This window comes from Taudactylus pleione, unplaced genomic scaffold, assembly GCF_031769625.1.
Source record: "Taudactylus pleione unplaced genomic scaffold, aTauple2 ptg000454l, whole genome shotgun sequence".
Classification (NCBI taxonomy): Eukaryota; Metazoa; Chordata; class Amphibia; order Anura; family Myobatrachidae; genus Taudactylus; species Taudactylus pleione.
In genome coordinates this window covers 3,556,004-3,574,841 of record NW_028284856.1, presented here as the reverse complement: position 1 = coordinate 3,574,841, position 18,838 = coordinate 3,556,004, and the positions used below count along the sequence as shown (strand labels likewise).

Here is an 18,838-nt window from a genome sequence, read left to right as displayed (position 1 = left end):
AGGCTCTTCTGGAGTCTGTCGCAAACCTATAGAAAGTTCATAATACTAAAACCAAGTAAATTCAAATGGTGACAACTACTGTGCAATTACTAAAGTAGGAAAATCTCTCTATCACTAAAAGTATGATCTGAATAGCTTGACATTTAGTGTCTATTGATGAAATACATTTAATTTGCCTCTTGGTTGAAGGTGTACATTCTTAAACAGTTTGTGATTTTCCCACTCTGCAATATGTTCCATTTCACAAAATGATACGTTGCTTAAAAGACACTCGCCCGAACAGGGACTTGAACCCTGTACCCTCAGATTAAAAGTCTGATGCTCTACCGACTGAGCTATCCAGGCTCTTCTGTGATAGGTCGCAAAAATGCAGAAAGTTCGTAATACAAAAAACAAGTCATATCAAATGATGACAACTACTAGTTACTGTGCAATTACTAAAGTTGGACAATCTCTCTATCACTAAAAGCATGAACTGAAAAGCTTGACATTTAGTGTCTCTTGATGAAATACATTTAATTTGCCACTTGGTTGAAGGTGTGCATTCTTAAACAGTTTGTGATTTTCCCACTCTGCACTATGTTCCATTTCACAAAAACGACACATTGCTTAAAAGACACTCGCCCGAACAGGGACTTGAACCCTGGACCCTCAGATTAAAAGTCTGATGCTCTACCGACTGAGCTATCCAGGCTCTTCTGTGATAGGTCGCAAAAATGCAGAAAGTTCGTAATACAAAAAACAAGTCATATCAAATGATGACAACTACTAGTTACTGTGCAATTACTAAAGTTGAAAAATCTCTCTATCACTAAAAGTATTATCTGAATAGCTTGACATTTAGTGTCTATTGATAAAATACATTTAATTTGCCTCTTGGTTGAAGGTGTACATTCTTAAACAGTTTGTGATTTTCCCACTCTGCACTATGTTCCATTTCACAAAAATGACACATTGCTTAAAAGACACTCGCCCGAACAGGGACTTGAACCCTGGACCCTCAGATTAAAGTTCTGATGTTTTACCGACTCCAGGCTCTTCTGGAGTTTGTCGCAAACCTATAGAAAGTTCGTAATACTAAAACCAAGTAAATTCAAATGGTGACAACTACTGTGCAATTACTAAAGTAGGAAAATCTCTCTATCACTAAAAGTATGATATGAATAGCTTGACATTTAGTGTCTATTGGTGAAATACATTTAATTTGCCTCTTGGTTGAAGGTGTACATTCTTAAACAGTTTGTGATTTTCCCACTCTGCACTATGTTCCATTTCACAAAATGACACATTGCTTAAAAGACACTCGCCCGAACAGACCCTTGAACCCTGGACCCTCAGATTAAAAGTCTGATGCTCTACCGACTGAGCTATCCAGGCTCTTCTGTGATAGGTCGCAAAAATGCAGAAAGTTCGTAATACAAAAAACAAGTCATATCAAATGATGACAACTACTGGTTACTGTGCAATTACTAAAGTTGGAAAATCTCTCTATCACTAAAAGTATTATCTGAATAGCTTGACATTTAGTGTCTATTGATGAAATACATTTAATTTGCCTCTTGGTTGAAGGTGTACATTCTTAAACAGTTTGTGATTTTCCCACTCTGCAATATGTTCCATTTCACAAAATGATACGTTGCTTAAAAGACACTCGCCCGAACAGGGACTTGAACCCTGTACCCTCAGATTAAAAGTCTGATGCTCTACCGACTGAGCTATCCAGGATCTTCTGTGATAGGTCGCAAAAATGCAGAAAGTTCGTAATACAAAAAACAAGTCATATCAAATGATGACAACTACTAGTTACTGTGCAATTACTAAAGTTGGACAATCTCTCTATCACTAAAAGTATGAACTGAAAAGCTTGACATTTAGTGTCTCTTGATGAAATACATTTAATTTGCATCTTGGTTGAAGGTGTACATTCTTAAACACTCTGAACTATGTTCCATTTCACAAAAACGACACATTGCTTAAAAGACACTCGCCTGAACAGGGACTTGAACCCTGGACCCTCAGATTAAAGTTCTGATGTTTTACCGACTCCAGGCTCTTCTGGAGTTTGTCGCAAACCTATAGAAAGTTCGTAATACTAAAACCAAGTAAATTCAAATGTTGACAACTACTGTGCAATTACTAAAGTAGGAAAATCTCTCTATCACTAAAAGTATGATATGAATAGCTTGACATTTAGTGTCTATTGGTGAAATACATTTAATTTGCCTCTTGGTTGTAGGTGTACATTCTTAAACAGTTTGTGATTTTCCCACTCTGCACTATGTTCCATTTCACAAAATGACACATTGCTTAAAAGACACTCGCCCGAACAGACCCTTGAACCCTGGACCCTCAGATTAAAAGTCAGATGCTCTACCGACTGAGCTATCCAGGCTCTTCTGTGATAGGTCGCAAAAATGCAGAAAGTTCGTAATACAAAAAACAAGTCATTTCAAATGATGACAACTACTAGTTACTGTGCAATTACTAAAGTAGGAAAATCTCTCTATCACTAAAAGTATGAACTGAAAAGCTTGACATTTAGTGTCTCTTGATGAAATACATTTAATTTGCCTCTTGGTTGAAGGTGTACATTCTTAAACAGTTTGTGATTTTCCCACTCTGCACTATGTTATATTTCACAAAAACGACACATTGCTTAAAAGACACTCGCCCGAACAGAAACTTGAACCCTTGACCCTCAGATTAAAGTTCTGATGTTTTACCGACTCCAGGCTCTTCTGGAGTCTGTCGCAAACCTATAGAAAGTTCGTAATACTAAAACAAGTAAATTCAAATGGTAACAACTACTGTGCAATTACTAAAGTAGGAAAGTCTCTCTATCACTAAAAGTATGATATGAATAGCTTGACATTTAGTGTCTATTGATGAAATACATTTAATTTGCCTCTTGGTTGAAGGTGTACATTCTTAAACAGTTTGTGATTTTCCCACTCTGCAATATGTTCCATTTCACAAAATGACACATTGCTTAAAAGACACTCGCCCAAACAGGGACTTGAACCCTGGACCCTCAGATTAAAAGTCTGATGCTCTACCGACTGAGCTATCCAGGCTCTTCTGTGATAGGTCGCAAAAATGCAGAAAGTTCGTAATACAAAAAACAAGTCATATCAAATGATGACAACTACTAGTTACTGTGCAATTACTAAAGTTGGAAAATCTCTCTATCACTAAAAGTATTATCTGAATAGCTTGACATTTAGTGTCTATTGATGAAATACATTTAATTTGCCTCTTGGTTGAAGGTGTACATTCTTAAACAGTTTGTGATTTTCCCACTCTGCACTATGTTCCATTTCACAAAATGACACATTGCTTAAAAGACACTCGCCCGAACAGACCCTTGAACCCTGGACCCTCAGATTAAAAGTCTGATGCTCTACCGACTGAGCTATCCAGGCTCTTCTGTGATAGGTCGCAAAAATGCAGAAAGTTCGTAATACAAAAAACAAGTCATATCAAATGATGACAACTACTAGTTACTGTGCAATTACTAAAGTTGGAAAATCTCTCTATCACTAAAAGTATTATCTGAATAGCTTGACATTTAGTGTCTATTGATGAAATACATTTAATTTGCCTCTTGGTTGAAGGTGTACATTCTTAAACAGTTTGTGATTTTCCCACTCTGCACTATGTTCCATTTCACAAAAACGACACATTGCTTAAAAGACACTCGCCCGAACAGGGTCTTGAACCCTGGACCCTCAGATTAAAGTTCTGATGTTTTACCGACTCCAGGCTCTTCTGGAGTCTGTCGCAAACCTATAGAAAGTTCATAATACTGAAACCAAGTAAATTCAAATGGTGACAACTACTGTGCAATTACTAAAGTAGGAAAATCTCTCTATCACTAAAAGTATGATCTGAATAGCTTGACATTTAGTGTCTATTGATGAAATACATTTAATTTGCCTCTTGGTTGAAGGTGTACATTCTTAAACAGTTTGTGATTTTCCCACTCTGCAATATGTTCCATTTCACAAAATGATACGTTGCTTAAAAGACACTCGCCCGAACAGGGACTTGAACCCTGTACCCTCAGATTAAAAGTCTGATGCTCTACCGACTGAGCTATCCAGGATCTTCTGTGATAGGTCGCAAAAATGCAGAAAGTTCGTAATACAAAAAACAAGTCATATCAAATGATGACAACTACTAGTTACTGTGCAATTACTAAAGTTGGACAATCTCTCTATCACTAAAAGTATGAACTGAAAAGCTTGACATTTAGTGTCTCTTGATGAAATACATTTAATTTGCATCTTGGTTGAAGGTGTACATTCTTAAACACTCTGAACTATGTTCCATTTCACAAAAACGACACATTGCTTAAAAGACACTCGCCCGAACAGGGACTTGAACCCTGGACCCTCAGATTAAAAGTCTGATGCTCTACCGACTGAGCTATCCAGGCTATTCTGTGATAGGTCGCAAAAATGCAGAAAGTTCGTAATACAAAAAACAAGTCATATCAAATGATGACAACTACTAGTTACTGTGCAATTACTAAAGTTGGAAAATCTCTCTATCACTAAAAGTATTATCTGAATAGCTTGACATTTAGTGTCTATTGATGAAATACATTTAATTTGCCTCTTGGTTGAAGGTGTACATTCTTAAACAGTTTGTGATTTTCCCACTCTGCACTGTGTTCCATTTCACAAAAACGACACATTGCTTAAAAGACACTCGCCTGAACAGGGACTTGAACCCTGGACCCTCAGATTAAAGTTCTGATGTTTTACCGACTCCAGGCTCTTCTGGAGTTTGTCGCAAACCTATAGAAAGTTCGTAATACTAAAACCAAGTAAATTCAAATGGTGACAACTACTGTGCAATTACTAAAGTAGGAAAATCTCTCTATCACTAAAAGTATGATATGAATAGCTTGACGTTTAGTGTCTATTGGTGAAATACATTTAATTTGCCTCTTGGTTGTAGGTGTACATTCTTAAACAGTTTGTGATTTTCCCACTCTGCACTATGTTCCATTTCACAAAATGACACATTGCTTAAAAGACACTCGCCCGAACAGACCCTTGAACCCTGGACCCTCAGATTAAAAGTCAGATGCTCTACCGACTGAGCTATCCAGGCTCTTCTGTGATAGGTCGCAAAAATGCAGAAAGTTCGTAATACAAAAAACAAGTCATTTCAAATGATGACAACTACTAGTTACTGTGCAATTACTAAAGTAGGAAAATCTCTCTATCACTAAAAGTATGAACTGAAAAGCTTGACATTTAGTGTCTCTTGATGAAATACATTTAATTTGCCTCTTGGTTGAAGGTGTACATTCTTAAACAGTTTGTGATTTTCCCACTCTGCACTATGTTATATTTCACAAAAACGACACATTGCTTAAAAGACACTCGCCCGAACAGGAACTTGAACCCTTGACCCTCAGATTAAAGTTCTGATGTTTTACCGACTCCAGGCTCTTCTGGAGTCTGTCGCAAACCTATAGAAAGTTCGTAATACTAAAACAAGTAAATTCAAATGGTAACAACTACTGTGCAATTACTAAAGTAGGAAAGTCTCTCTATCACTAAAAGTATGATATGAATAGCTTGACATTTAGTGTCTATTGATGAAATACATTTAATTTGCCTCTTGGTTGAAGGTGTACATTCTTAAACAGTTTGTGATTTTCCCACTCTGCACTATGTTCCATTTCACAAAATGACACATTGCTTAAAAGACACTCGCCCAAACAGGGACTTGAACCCTGGACCCTCAGATTAAAAGTCTGATGCTCTACCGACTGAGCTATCCAGGCTCTTCTGTGATAGGTCGCAAAAATGCAGAAAGTTCGTAATACAAAAAACAAGTCATATCAAATGATGACAACTACTAGTTACTGTGCAATTACTAAAGTTGGAAAATCTCTCTATCACTAAAAGTATTATCTGAATAGCTTGACATTTAGTGTCTATTGATGAAATACATTTAATTTGCCTCTTGGTTGAAGGTGTACATTCTTAAACAGTTTGTGATTTTCCCACTCTGCACTGTGTTCCATTTCACAAAAACGACACATTGCTTAAAAGACACTCGCCCGAACAGGGACTTGAACCCTGGACCCTCAGATTAAAGTTCTGATGTTTTACCGACTCCAGGCTCTTCTGGAGTTTGTCACAAACCTATAGAAAGTTCGTAATACTAAAACCAAGTAAATTCAAATGGTGACAACTACTGTGCAATTACTAAAGTAGCAAAATCTCTCTATCACTAAAAGTATGATATGAATAGCTTGACATTTAGTGTCTATTGGTGAAATACATTTAATTTGCCTCTTGGTTGAAGGTGTACATTCTTAAACAGTTTGTGATTTTCCCACTCTGCACTATGTTCCATTTCACAAAAACGACACATTGCTTAAAAAACACTCGCCCAAACAGGGACTTGAACCCTGGACCCTCAGATTAAAAGTCTGATGCTCTACCGACTGAGCTATCCAGGCTCTTCTGTGATAGGTCGCAAAAATGCAGAAAGTTCGTAATACAAAAAACAAGTCATATCAAATGATGACAACTACTAGTTACTGTGCAATTACTAAAGTTGAAAAATCTCTCTATCACTAAAAGTATTATCTGAATAGCTTGACATTTAGTGTCTATTGATGAAATACATTTAATTTGCCTCTTGGTTGAAGGTGTACATTCTTAAACAGTTTGTGATTTTCCCACTCTGCACTATGTTCCATTTCACAAAAACGACACATTGCTTAAAAGACACTCGCCCGAACAGGGACTTGAACCCTGGACCCTCAGATTAAAGTTCTGATGTTTTACCGACTCCAGGCTCTTCTGGAGTTTGTCGCAAACCTATAGAAAGTTCGTAATACTAAAACCAAGTAAATTCAAATGGTGACAACTACTGTGCAATTACTAAAGTAGGAAAATCTCTCTATCACTAAAAGTATGATATGAATAGCTTGACATTTAGTGTCTATTGGTGAAATACATTTAATTTGCCTCTTGGTTGTAGGTGTACATTCTTAAACAGTTTGTGATTTTCCCACTCTGCACTATGTTCCATTTCACAAAATGACACATTGCTTAAAAGACACTCGCCCGAACAGACCCTTGAACCCTTGACCCTCAGATTAAAAGTCAGATGCTCTACCGACTGAGCTATCCAGGCTCTTCTGTGATAGGTCGCAAAAATGCAGAAAGTTCGTAATACAAAAAACAAGTCATTTCAAATGATGACAACTACTAGTTACTGTGCAATTACTAAAGTAGGAAAATCTCTCTATCACTAAAAGTATGAACTGAAAAGCTTGACATTTAGTGTCTCTTGATGAAATACATTTAATTTGCCTCTTGGTTGAAGGTGTACATTCTTAAACAGTTTGTGATTTTCCCACTCTGCACTATGTTATATTTCACAAAAACGACACATTGCTTAAAAGACACTTGCCCGAACAGGAACTTGAACCCTTGACCCTCAGATTAAAGTTCTGATGTTTTACCGACTCCAGGCTCTTCTGGAGTCTGTCGCAAACCTATAGAAAGTTCGTAATACTAAAACAAGTAAATTCAAATGGTAACAACTACTGTGCAATTACTAAAGTAGGAAAGTCTCTCTATCACTAAAAGTATGATATGAATAGCTTGACATTTAGTGTCTATTGATGAAATACATTTAATTTGCCTCTTGGTTGAAGGTGTACATTCTTAAACAGTTTGTGATTTTCCCACTCTGCACTATGTTCCATTTCACAAAATGACACATTGCTTTAAAGACACTCGCCCGAACAGGGACTTGAACCCTGGACCCTCAGATTAAAAGTCTGATGCTCTACCGACTGAGCTATCCAGGCTCTTCTGTGATAGGTCGCAAAAATGCAGAAAGTTCGTAATACAAAAAACAAGTCATATCAAATGATGACAACTACTAGTTACTGTGCAATTACTAAAGTTGGAAAATCTCTCTATCACTAAAAGTATGAACTGAAAAGCTTGACATTTAGTGTCTCTTGATGAAATACATTTAATTTGCATCTTGGTTGAAGGTGTACATTCTTAAACACTCTGCACTATGTTCCATTTCACAAAAACGACACATTGCTTAAAAGACAGTCGCCCGAACAGGGACTTGAACCCTGGACCCTCAGATTAAAAGTCTGATGCTCTACCAACTGAGCTATCCAGGCTCTTCTGTGATAGGTCACAAAAATGCAGAAAGTTCGTAATACAAAAATCAAGTCATATCAAATGATGACAACTACTAGTTACTGTGCAATTACTAAAGTTGGAAAATCTCTCTATCACTAAAAGTATTATCTGAATAGCTTGACATTTAGTGTCTATTGATGAAATACATTTAATTTGCCTCTTGGTTGAAGGTGTACATTCTTAAACAGTTTGTGATTTTCCCACTCTGCACTGTGTTCCATTTCACAAAAACGACACATTGCTTAAAAGACACTTGCCCGAACAGGGACTTGGACCCTGGACCCTCAGATTAAAAGTCTGATGCTCTACCGACTGAGCTATCCAGGCTCTTCTGTGATAGGTCGCAAAAATGCAGAAAGTTCGTAATACAAAAAACAAGTCATATCAAATGATGACAACTACTAGTTACTGTGCAATTACTAAAGTTGGAAAATCTCTCTATCACTAAAAGTATTATCTGAATAGCTTGACATTTAGTGTCTATTGATGAAATACATTTAATTTGCCTCTTGGTTGAAGGTGTACATTCTTAAACAGTTTGTGATTTTCCCACTCTGCACTGTGTTCCATTTCACAAAAACGACACATTGCTTAAAAGACACTCGCCCGAACAGGGACTTGAACCCTGGACCCTCAGATTAAAGTTCTGATGTTTTACCGACTCCAGGCTCTTCTGGAGTTTGTCACAAACATATAGAAAGTTCGTAATACTAAAACCAAGTAAATTCAAATGGTGACAACTACTGTGCAATTACTAAAGTAGGAAAATCTCTCTATCACTAAAAGTATGATATGAATAGCTTGACATTTAGTGTCTATTGGTGAAATACATTTAATTTGCCTCTTGGTTGTAGGTGTACATTCTTAAACAGTTTGTGATTTTCCCACTCTGCACTATGTTCCATTTCACAAAATGACACATTGCTTAAAAGACACTCGCCCGAACAGACCCTTGAACCCTGGACCCTCAGATTAAAAGTCAGATGCTCTACCGACTGAGCTATCCAGGCTCTTCTGTGATAGGTCGCAAAAATGCAGAAAGTTCGTAATACAAAAAACAAGTCATTTCAAATGATGACAACTACTAGTTACTGTGCAATTACTAAAGTAGGAAAATCTCTCTATCACTAAAAGTATGAACTGAAAAGCTTGACATTTAGTGTCTCTTGATGAAATACATTTAATTTGCCTCTTGGTTGAAGGTGTACATTCTTAAACAGTTTGTGATTTTCCCACTCTGCACTATGTTATATTTCACAAAAACGACACATTGCTTAAAAGACACTCGCCCGAACAGGAACTTGAACCCTTGACCCTCAGATTAAAGTTCTGATGTTTTACCGACTCCAGGCTCTTCTGGAGTCTGTCGCAAACCTATAGAAAGTTCGTAATACTAAAACAAGTAAATTCAAATGGTAACAACTACTGTGCAATTACTAAAGTAGGAAAGTCTCTCTATCACTAAAAGTATGATATGAATAGCTTGACATTTAGTGTCTATTGATGAAATACATTTAATTTGCCTCTTGGTTGAAGGTGTACATTCTTAAACAGTTTGTGATTTTCCCACTCTGCACTATGTTCCATTTCACAAAATGACACATTGCTTAAAAGACACTCGCCCGAACAGGGACTTGAACCCTGGACCCTCAGATTAAAAGTCTGATGCTCTACCGACTGAGCTATCCAGGCTCTTCTGTGATAGGTCGCAAAAATGCAGAAAGTTCGTAATACAAAAAACAAGTCATATCAAATGATGACAACTACTAGTTACTGTGCAATTACTAAAATTGGAAAATCTCTCTATCACTAAAAGTATGAACTGAAAAGCTCATCTGGAGTTTGTCGCAAACCTATAGAAAGTTCGTAATACTAAAACCAAGTAAATTCAAATGGTGACAACTACTGTGCAATTACTAAAGTAGGAAAATCTCTCTATCACTAAAAGTATGATATGAATAGCTTGACATTTAGTGTCTATTGGTGAAATACATTTAATTTGCCTCTTGGTTGAAGGTGTACATTCTTAAACAGTTTGTGATTTTCCCACTCTGCACTATGTTCCATTTCACAAAATGACACATTGCTTAAAAGACACTCGCCCGAACAGACCCTTGAACCCTGGACCCTCAGATTAAAAGTCTGATGCTCTACCGACTGAGCTATCCAGGCTCTTCTGTGATAGGTCGCAAAAATGCAGAAAGTTCGTAATACAAAAAACAAGTCATATCAAATGATGACAACTACTAGTTACTGTGCAATTACTAAAGTTGGAAAATCTCTCTATCACTAAAAGTATTATCTGAATAGCTTGACATTTAGTGTCTATTGATGAAATACATTTAATTTGCCTCTTGGTTGAAGGTGTACATTCTTAAACAGTTTGTGATTTTCCCACTCTGCACTATGTTCCATTTCACAAAAACGACACATTGCTTAAAAGACACTCGCCCGAACAGGGACTTGAACCCTGGACCCTCAGATTAAAGTTCTGATGTTTTACCGACTCCAGGCTCTTCTGGAGTTTGTCGCAAACCTATAGAAAGTTCGTAATACTAAAACCAAGTAAATTCAAATGGTGACAACTACTGTGCAATTACTAAAGTAGGAAAATCTCTCTATCACTAAAAGTATGATATGAATAGCTTGACATTTAGTGTCTATTGGTGAAATACATTTAATTTGCCTCTTGGTTGAAGGTGTACATTCTTAAACAGTTTGTGATTTTCCCACTCTGCACTATGTTCCATTTCACAAAATGACACATTGCTTAAAAGACACTCGCCCAAACAGGGACTTGAACCCTGGACCCTCAGATTAAAAGTCTGATGCTCTACCGACTGAGCTATCCAGGCTCTTCTGTGATAGGTCGCAAAAATGCAGAAAGTTCGTAATACAAAAAACAAGTCATATCAAATGATGACAACTACTAGTTACTGTGCAATTACTAAAGTTGGAAAATCTCTCTATCACTAAAAGTATTATCTGAATAGCTTGACATTTAGTGTCTATTGATGAAATACATTTAATTTGCCTCTTGGTTGAAGGTGTACATTCTTAAACAGTTTGTGATTTTCCCACTCTGCACTGTGTTCCATTTCACAAAAACGACACATTGCTTAAAAGACACTCGCCCGAACAGGGACTTGAACCCTGGACCCTCAGATTAAAGTTCTGATGTTTTACCGACTCCAGGCTCTTCTGGAGTTTGTCACAAACCTATAGAAAGTTCGTAATACTAAAACCAAGTAAATTCAAATGGTGACAACTACTGTGCAATTACTAAAGTAGCAAAATCTCTCTATCACTAAAAGTATGATATGAATAGCTTGACATTTAGTGTCTATTGGTGAAATACATTTAATTTGCCTCTTGGTTGAAGGTGTACATTCTTAAACAGTTTGTGATTTTCCCACTCTGCACTATGTTCCATTTCACAAAAACGACACATTGCTTAAAAAACACTCGCCCAAACAGGGACTTGAACCCTGGACCCTCAGATTAAAAGTCTGATGCTCTACCAACTGAGCTATCCAGGCTCTTCTGTGATAGGTCACAAAAATGCAGAAAGTTCGTAATACAAAAATCAAGTCATATCAAATGATGACAACTACTAGTTACTGTGCAATTACTAAAGTTGGAAAATCTCTCTATCACTAAAAGTATTATCTGAATAGCTTGACATTTAGTGTCTATTGATGAAATACATTTAATTTGCCTCTTGGTTGAAGGTGTACATTCTTAAACAGTTTGTGATTTTCCCACTCTGCACTGTGTTCCATTTCACAAAAACGACACATTGCTTAAAAGACACTTGCCCGAACAGGGACTTGGACCCTGGACCCTCAGATTAAAAGTCTGATGCTCTACCGACTGAGCTATCCAGGCTCTTCTGTGATAGGTCGCAAAAATGCAGAAAGTTCGTAATACAAAAAACAAGTCATATCAAATGATGACAACTACTAGTTACTGTGCAATTACTAAAGTTGGAAAATCTCTCTATCACTAAAAGTATTATCTGAATAGCTTGACATTTAGTGTCTATTGATGAAATACATTTAATTTGCCTCTTGGTTGAAGGTGTACATTCTTAAACAGTTTGTGATTTTCCCACTCTGCACTGTGTTCCATTTCACAAAAACGACACATTGCTTAAAAGACACTCGCCCGAACAGGGACTTGAACCCTGGACCCTCAGATTAAAGTTCTGATGTTTTACCGACTCCAGGCTCTTCTGGAGTTTGTCACAAACATATAGAAAGTTCGTAATACTAAAACCAAGTAAATTCAAATGGTGACAACTACTGTGCAATTACTAAAGTAGGAAAATCTCTCTATCACTAAAAGTATGATATGAATAGCTTGACATTTAGTGTCTATTGGTGAAATACATTTAATTTGCCTCTTGGTTGTAGGTGTACATTCTTAAACAGTTTGTGATTTTCCCACTCTGCACTATGTTCCATTTCACAAAATGACACATTGCTTAAAAGACACTCGCCCGAACAGACCCTTGAACCCTGGACCCTCAGATTAAAAGTCAGATGCTCTACCGACTGAGCTATCCAGGCTCTTCTGTGATAGGTCGCAAAAATGCAGAAAGTTCGTAATACAAAAAACAAGTCATTTCAAATGATGACAACTACTAGTTACTGTGCAATTACTAAAGTAGGAAAATCTCTCTATCACTAAAAGTATGAACTGAAAAGCTTGACATTTAGTGTCTCTTGATGAAATACATTTAATTTGCCTCTTGGTTGAAGGTGTACATTCTTAAACAGTTTGTGATTTTCCCACTCTGCACTATGTTATATTTCACAAAAACGACACATTGCTTAAAAGACACTCGCCCGAACAGGAACTTGAACCCTTGACCCTCAGATTAAAGTTCTGATGTTTTACCGACTCCAGGCTCTTCTGGAGTCTGTCGCAAACCTATAGAAAGTTCGTAATACTAAAACAAGTAAATTCAAATGGTAACAACTACTGTGCAATTACTAAAGTAGGAAAGTCTCTCTATCACTAAAAGTATGATATGAATAGCTTGACATTTAGTGTCTATTGATGAAATACATTTAATTTGCCTCTTGGTTGAAGGTGTACATTCTTAAACAGTTTGTGATTTTCCCACTCTGCACTATGTTCCATTTCACAAAATGACACATTGCTTAAAAGACACTCGCCCGAACAGGGACTTGAACCCTGGACCCTCAGATTAAAAGTCTGATGCTCTACCGACTGAGCTATCCAGGCTCTTCTGTGATAGGTCGCAAAAATGCAGAAAGTTCGTAATACAAAAAACAAGTCATATCAAATGATGACAACTACTAGTTACTGTGCAATTACTAAAATTGGAAAATCTCTCTATCACTAAAAGTATGAACTGAAAAGCTCATCTGGAGTTTGTCGCAAACCTATAGAAAGTTCGTAATACTAAAACCAAGTAAATTCAAATGGTGACAACTACTGTGCAATTACTAAAGTAGGAAAATCTCTCTATCACTAAAAGTATGATATGAATAGCTTGACATTTAGTGTCTATTGGTGAAATACATTTAATTTGCCTCTTGGTTGAAGGTGTACATTCTTAAACAGTTTGTGATTTTCCCACTCTGCACTATGTTCCATTTCACAAAATGACACATTGCTTAAAAGACACTCGCCCGAACAGACCCTTGAACCCTGGACCCTCAGATTAAAAGTCTGATGCTCTACCGACTGAGCTATCCAGGCTCTTCTGTGATAGGTCGCAAAAATGCAGAAAGTTCGTAATACAAAAAACAAGTCATATCAAATGATGACAACTACTAGTTACTGTGCAATTACTAAAGTTGGAAAATCTCTCTATCACTAAAAGTATTATCTGAATAGCTTGACATTTAGTGTCTATTGATGAAATACATTTAATTTGCCTCTTGGTTGAAGGTGTACATTCTTAAACAGTTTGTGATTTTCCCACTCTGCACTATGTTCCATTTCACAAAAACGACACATTGCTTAAAAGACACTCGCCCGAACAGGGACTTGAACCCTGGACCCTCAGATTAAAGTTCTGATGTTTTACCGACTCCAGGCTCTTCTGGAGTTTGTCGCAAACCTATAGAAAGTTCGTAATACTAAAACCAAGTAAATTCAAATGGTGACAACTACTGTGCAATTACTAAAGTAGGAAAATCTCTCTATCACTAAAAGTATGATATGAATAGCTTGACATTTAGTGTCTATTGGTGAAATACATTTAATTTGCCTCTTGGTTGAAGGTGTACATTCTTAAACAGTTTGTGATTTTCCCACTCTGCACTATGTTCCATTTCACAAAATGACACATTGCTTAAAAGACACTCGCCCAAACAGGGACTTGAACCCTGGACCCTCAGATTAAAAGTCTGATGCTCTACCGACTGAGCTATCCAGGCTCTTCTGTGATAGGTCGCAAAAATGCAGAAAGTTCGTAATACAAAAAACAAGTCATATCAAATGATGACAACTACTAGTTACTGTGCAATTACTAAAGTTGGAAAATCTCTCTATCACTAAAAGTATTATCTGAATAGCTTGACATTTAGTGTCTATTGATGAAATACATTTAATTTGCCTCTTGGTTGAAGGTGTACATTCTTAAACAGTTTGTGATTTTCCCACTCTGCACTGTGTTCCATTTCACAAAAACGACACATTGCTTAAAAGACACTCGCCCGAACAGGGACTTGAACCCTGGACCCTCAGATTAAAGTTCTGATGTTTTACCGACTCCAGGCTCTTCTGGAGTTTGTCACAAACCTATAGAAAGTTCGTAATACTAAAACCAAGTAAATTCAAATGGTGACAACTACTGTGCAATTACTAAAGTAGCAAAATCTCTCTATCACTAAAAGTATGATATGAATAGCTTGACATTTAGTGTCTATTGGTGAAATACATTTAATTTGCCTCTTGGTTGAAGGTGTACATTCTTAAACAGTTTGTGATTTTCCCACTCTGCACTATGTTCCATTTCACAAAAACGACACATTGCTTAAAAAACACTCGCCCAAACAGGGACTTGAACCCTGGACCCTCAGATTAAAAGTCTGATGCTCTACCGACTGAGCTATCCAGGCTCTTCTGTGATAGGTCGCAAAAATGCAGAAAGTTCGTAATACAAAAAACAAGTCATATCAAATGATGACAACTACTAGTTACTGTGCAATTACTAAAGTTGAAAAATCTCTCTATCACTAAAAGTATTATCTGAATAGCTTGACATTTAGTGTCTATTGATGAAATACATTTAATTTGCCTCTTGGTTGAAGGTGTACATTCTTAAACAGTTTGTGATTTTCCCACTCTGCACTATGTTCCATTTCACAAAAACGACACATTGCTTAAAAGACACTCGCCCGAACAGGGACTTGAACCCTGGACCCTCAGATTAAAGTTCTGATGTTTTACCGACTCCAGGCTCTTCTGGAGTTTGTCGCAAACCTATAGAAAGTTCGTAATACTAAAACCAAGTAAATTCAAATGGTGACAACTACTGTGCAATTACTAAAGTAGGAAAATCTCTCTATCACTAAAAGTATGATATGAATAGCTTGACATTTAGTGTCTATTGGTGAAATACATTTAATTTGCCTCTTGGTTGTAGGTGTACATTCTTAAACAGTTTGTGATTTTCCCACTCTGCACTATGTTCCATTTCACAAAATGACACATTGCTTAAAAGACACTCGCCCGAACAGACCCTTGAACCCTTGACCCTCAGATTAAAAGTCAGATGCTCTACCGACTGAGCTATCCAGGCTCTTCTGTGATAGGTCGCAAAAATGCAGAAAGTTCGTAATACAAAAAACAAGTCATTTCAAATGATGACAACTACTAGTTACTGTGCAATTACTAAAGTAGGAAAATCTCTCTATCACTAAAAGTATGAACTGAAAAGCTTGACATTTAGTGTCTCTTGATGAAATACATTTAATTTGCCTCTTGGTTGAAGGTGTACATTCTTAAACAGTTTGTGATTTTCCCACTCTGCACTATGTTATATTTCACAAAAACGACACATTGCTTAAAAGACACTTGCCCGAACAGGAACTTGAACCCTTGACCCTCAGATTAAAGTTCTGATGTTTTACCGACTCCAGGCTCTTCTGGAGTCTGTCGCAAACCTATAGAAAGTTCGTAATACTAAAACAAGTAAATTCAAATGGTAACAACTACTGTGCAATTACTAAAGTAGGAAAGTCTCTCTATCACTAAAAGTATGATATGAATAGCTTGACATTTAGTGTCTATTGATGAAATACATTTAATTTGCCTCTTGGTTGAAGGTGTACATTCTTAAACAGTTTGTGATTTTCCCACTCTGCACTATGTTCCATTTCACAAAATGACACATTGCTTTAAAGACACTCGCCCGAACAGGGACTTGAACCCTGGACCCTCAGATTAAAAGTCTGATGCTCTACCGACTGAGCTATCCAGGCTCTTCTGTGATAGGTCGCAAAAATGCAGAAAGTTCGTAATACAAAAAACAAGTCATATCAAATGATGACAACTACTAGTTACTGTGCAATTACTAAAGTTGGAAAATCTCTCTATCACTAAAAGTATGAACTGAAAAGCTTGACATTTAGTGTCTCTTGATGAAATACATTTAATTTGCATCTTGGTTGAAGGTGTACATTCTTAAACACTCTGCACTATGTTCCATTTCACAAAAACGACACATTGCTTAAAAGACAGTCGCCCGAACAGGGACTTGAACCCTGGACCCTCAGATTAAAAGTCTGATGCTCTACCAACTGAGCTATCCAGGCTCTTCTGTGATAGGTCACAAAAATGCAGAAAGTTCGTAATACAAAAATCAAGTCATATCAAATGATGACAACTACTAGTTACTGTGCAATTACTAAAGTTGGAAAATCTCTCTATCACTAAAAGTATTATCTGAATAGCTTGACATTTAGTGTCTATTGATGAAATACATTTAATTTGCCTCTTGGTTGAAGGTGTACATTCTTAAACAGTTTGTGATTTTCCCACTCTGCACTGTGTTCCATTTCACAAAAACGACACATTGCTTAAAAGACACTTGCCCGAACAGGGACTTGGACCCTGGACCCTCAGATTAAAAGTCTGATGCTCTACCGACTGAGCTATCCAGGCTCTTCTGTGATAGGTCGCAAAAATGCAGAAAGTTCGTAATACAAAAAACAAGTCATATCAAATGATGACAACTACTAGTTACTGTGCAATTACTAAAGTTGGAAAATCTCTCTATCACTAAAAGTATTATCTGAATAGCTTGACATTTAGTGTCTATTGATGAAATACATTTAATTTGCCTCTTGGTTGAAGGTGTACATTCTTAAACAGTTTGTGATTTTCCCACTCTGCACTGTGTTCCATTTCACAAAAACGACACATTGCTTAAAAGACACTCGCCCGAACAGGGACTTGAACCCTGGACCCTCAGATTAAAGTTCTGATGTTTTACCGACTCCAGGCTCTTCTGGAGTTTGTCACAAACATATAGAAAGTTCGTAATACTAAAACCAAGTAAATTCAAATGGTGACAACTACTGTGCAATTACTAAAGTAGGAAAATCTCTCTATCACTAAAAGTATGATATGAATAGCTTGACATTTAGTGTCTATTGGTGAAATACATTTAATTTGCCTCTTGGTTGTAGGTGTACATTCTTAAACAGTTTGTGATTTTCCCACTCTGCACTATGTTCCATTTCACAAAATGACACATTGCTTAAAAGACACTCGCCCGAACAGACCCTTGAACCCTGGACCCTCAGATTAAAAGTCAGATGCTCTACCGACTGAGCTATCCAGGCTCTTCTGTGATAGGTCGCAAAAATGCAGAAAGTTCGTAATACAAAAAACAAGTCATTTCAAATGATGACAACTACTAGTTACTGTGCAATTACTAAAGTAGGAAAATCTCTCTATCACTAAAAGTATGAACTGAAAAGCTTGACATTTAGTGTCTCTTGATGAAATACATTTAATTTGCCTCTTGGTTGAAGGTGTACATTCTTAAACAGTTTGTGATTTTCCCACTCTGCACTATGTTATATTTCACAAAAACGACACATTGCTTAAAAGACACTCGCCCGAACAGGAACTTGAACCCTTGACCCTCAGATTAAAGTTCTGATGTTTTACCGACTCCAGGCTCTTCTGGAGTCTGTCGCAAACCTATAGAAAGTTCGTAATACTAAAACAAGTAAATTCAAATGGTAACAACTACTGTGCAATTACTAAAGTAGGAAAGTCTCTCTATCACTAAAAGTATGATATGAATAGCTTGACATTTAGTGTCTATTGATGAAATACATTTAATTTGCCTCTTGGTTGAAGGTGTACATTCTTAAACAGTTTGTGATTTTCCCACTCTGCACTATGTTCCATTTCACAAAATGACACATTGCTTAAAAGACACTCGCCCGAACAGGGACTTGAACCCTGGACCCTCAGATTAAAAGTCTGATGCTCTACCGACTGAGCTATCCAGGCTCTTCTGTGATAGGTCGCAAAAATGCAGAAAGTTCGTAATACAAAAAACAAGTCATATCAAATGATGACAACTACTAGTTACTGTGCAATTACTAAAGTTGGAAAATCTCTCTATCACT

The 18,838-nt window shown here is 36.9% G+C and overlaps 20 non-coding genes across 20 annotated transcripts; all 20 read right to left on the bottom strand.

The window, feature by feature from the left end:
* Positions 1-272: 272 nt before the first annotated feature.
* On the bottom strand, positions 273-345 carry TRNAK-UUU (transfer RNA lysine (anticodon UUU)). The gene has a single exon. It is a non-coding gene; the product is annotated as a tRNA-Lys (tRNA).
* Positions 346-621: 276 nt separating this feature from the next.
* Positions 622-694, bottom strand: TRNAK-UUU (transfer RNA lysine (anticodon UUU)). Its single transcript has one exon. It is a non-coding gene; the product is annotated as a tRNA-Lys (tRNA).
* A 2,307-nt stretch (positions 695-3,001) lies between these two features.
* Positions 3,002-3,074, bottom strand: TRNAK-UUU (transfer RNA lysine (anticodon UUU)). Its single transcript has one exon. It is a non-coding gene; the product is annotated as a tRNA-Lys (tRNA).
* Positions 3,075-4,365: 1,291 nt separating this feature from the next.
* Positions 4,366-4,438, bottom strand: TRNAK-UUU (transfer RNA lysine (anticodon UUU)). Its single transcript has one exon. It is a non-coding gene; the product is annotated as a tRNA-Lys (tRNA).
* Positions 4,439-5,730: 1,292 nt separating this feature from the next.
* Positions 5,731-5,803, bottom strand: TRNAK-UUU (transfer RNA lysine (anticodon UUU)). Its single transcript has one exon. It is a non-coding gene; the product is annotated as a tRNA-Lys (tRNA).
* A 611-nt stretch (positions 5,804-6,414) lies between these two features.
* Positions 6,415-6,487, bottom strand: TRNAK-UUU (transfer RNA lysine (anticodon UUU)). Its single transcript has one exon. It is a non-coding gene; the product is annotated as a tRNA-Lys (tRNA).
* A 1,292-nt stretch (positions 6,488-7,779) lies between these two features.
* Positions 7,780-7,852, bottom strand: TRNAK-UUU (transfer RNA lysine (anticodon UUU)). Its single transcript has one exon. It is a non-coding gene; the product is annotated as a tRNA-Lys (tRNA).
* A 260-nt stretch (positions 7,853-8,112) lies between these two features.
* On the bottom strand, positions 8,113-8,185 carry TRNAK-UUU (transfer RNA lysine (anticodon UUU)). Its single transcript has one exon. It is a non-coding gene; the product is annotated as a tRNA-Lys (tRNA).
* A 276-nt stretch (positions 8,186-8,461) lies between these two features.
* On the bottom strand, positions 8,462-8,534 carry TRNAK-UUU (transfer RNA lysine (anticodon UUU)). The gene has a single exon. It is a non-coding gene; the product is annotated as a tRNA-Lys (tRNA).
* A 1,292-nt stretch (positions 8,535-9,826) lies between these two features.
* TRNAK-UUU (transfer RNA lysine (anticodon UUU)) lies at positions 9,827-9,899 on the bottom strand. The gene has a single exon. It is a non-coding gene; the product is annotated as a tRNA-Lys (tRNA).
* Positions 9,900-10,989: 1,090 nt separating this feature from the next.
* TRNAK-UUU (transfer RNA lysine (anticodon UUU)) lies at positions 10,990-11,062 on the bottom strand. The gene has a single exon. It is a non-coding gene; the product is annotated as a tRNA-Lys (tRNA).
* Positions 11,063-11,673: 611 nt separating this feature from the next.
* On the bottom strand, positions 11,674-11,746 carry TRNAK-UUU (transfer RNA lysine (anticodon UUU)). The gene has a single exon. It is a non-coding gene; the product is annotated as a tRNA-Lys (tRNA).
* Positions 11,747-12,022: 276 nt separating this feature from the next.
* Positions 12,023-12,095, bottom strand: TRNAK-UUU (transfer RNA lysine (anticodon UUU)). Its single transcript has one exon. It is a non-coding gene; the product is annotated as a tRNA-Lys (tRNA).
* Positions 12,096-13,387: 1,292 nt separating this feature from the next.
* TRNAK-UUU (transfer RNA lysine (anticodon UUU)) lies at positions 13,388-13,460 on the bottom strand. Its single transcript has one exon. It is a non-coding gene; the product is annotated as a tRNA-Lys (tRNA).
* Positions 13,461-14,550: 1,090 nt separating this feature from the next.
* Positions 14,551-14,623, bottom strand: TRNAK-UUU (transfer RNA lysine (anticodon UUU)). The gene has a single exon. It is a non-coding gene; the product is annotated as a tRNA-Lys (tRNA).
* A 611-nt stretch (positions 14,624-15,234) lies between these two features.
* TRNAK-UUU (transfer RNA lysine (anticodon UUU)) lies at positions 15,235-15,307 on the bottom strand. The gene has a single exon. It is a non-coding gene; the product is annotated as a tRNA-Lys (tRNA).
* Positions 15,308-16,599: 1,292 nt separating this feature from the next.
* Positions 16,600-16,672, bottom strand: TRNAK-UUU (transfer RNA lysine (anticodon UUU)). The gene has a single exon. It is a non-coding gene; the product is annotated as a tRNA-Lys (tRNA).
* A 260-nt stretch (positions 16,673-16,932) lies between these two features.
* Positions 16,933-17,005, bottom strand: TRNAK-UUU (transfer RNA lysine (anticodon UUU)). The gene has a single exon. It is a non-coding gene; the product is annotated as a tRNA-Lys (tRNA).
* A 276-nt stretch (positions 17,006-17,281) lies between these two features.
* TRNAK-UUU (transfer RNA lysine (anticodon UUU)) lies at positions 17,282-17,354 on the bottom strand. The gene has a single exon. It is a non-coding gene; the product is annotated as a tRNA-Lys (tRNA).
* A 1,292-nt stretch (positions 17,355-18,646) lies between these two features.
* Positions 18,647-18,719, bottom strand: TRNAK-UUU (transfer RNA lysine (anticodon UUU)). The gene has a single exon. It is a non-coding gene; the product is annotated as a tRNA-Lys (tRNA).
* Positions 18,720-18,838: the final 119 nt, after the last annotated feature.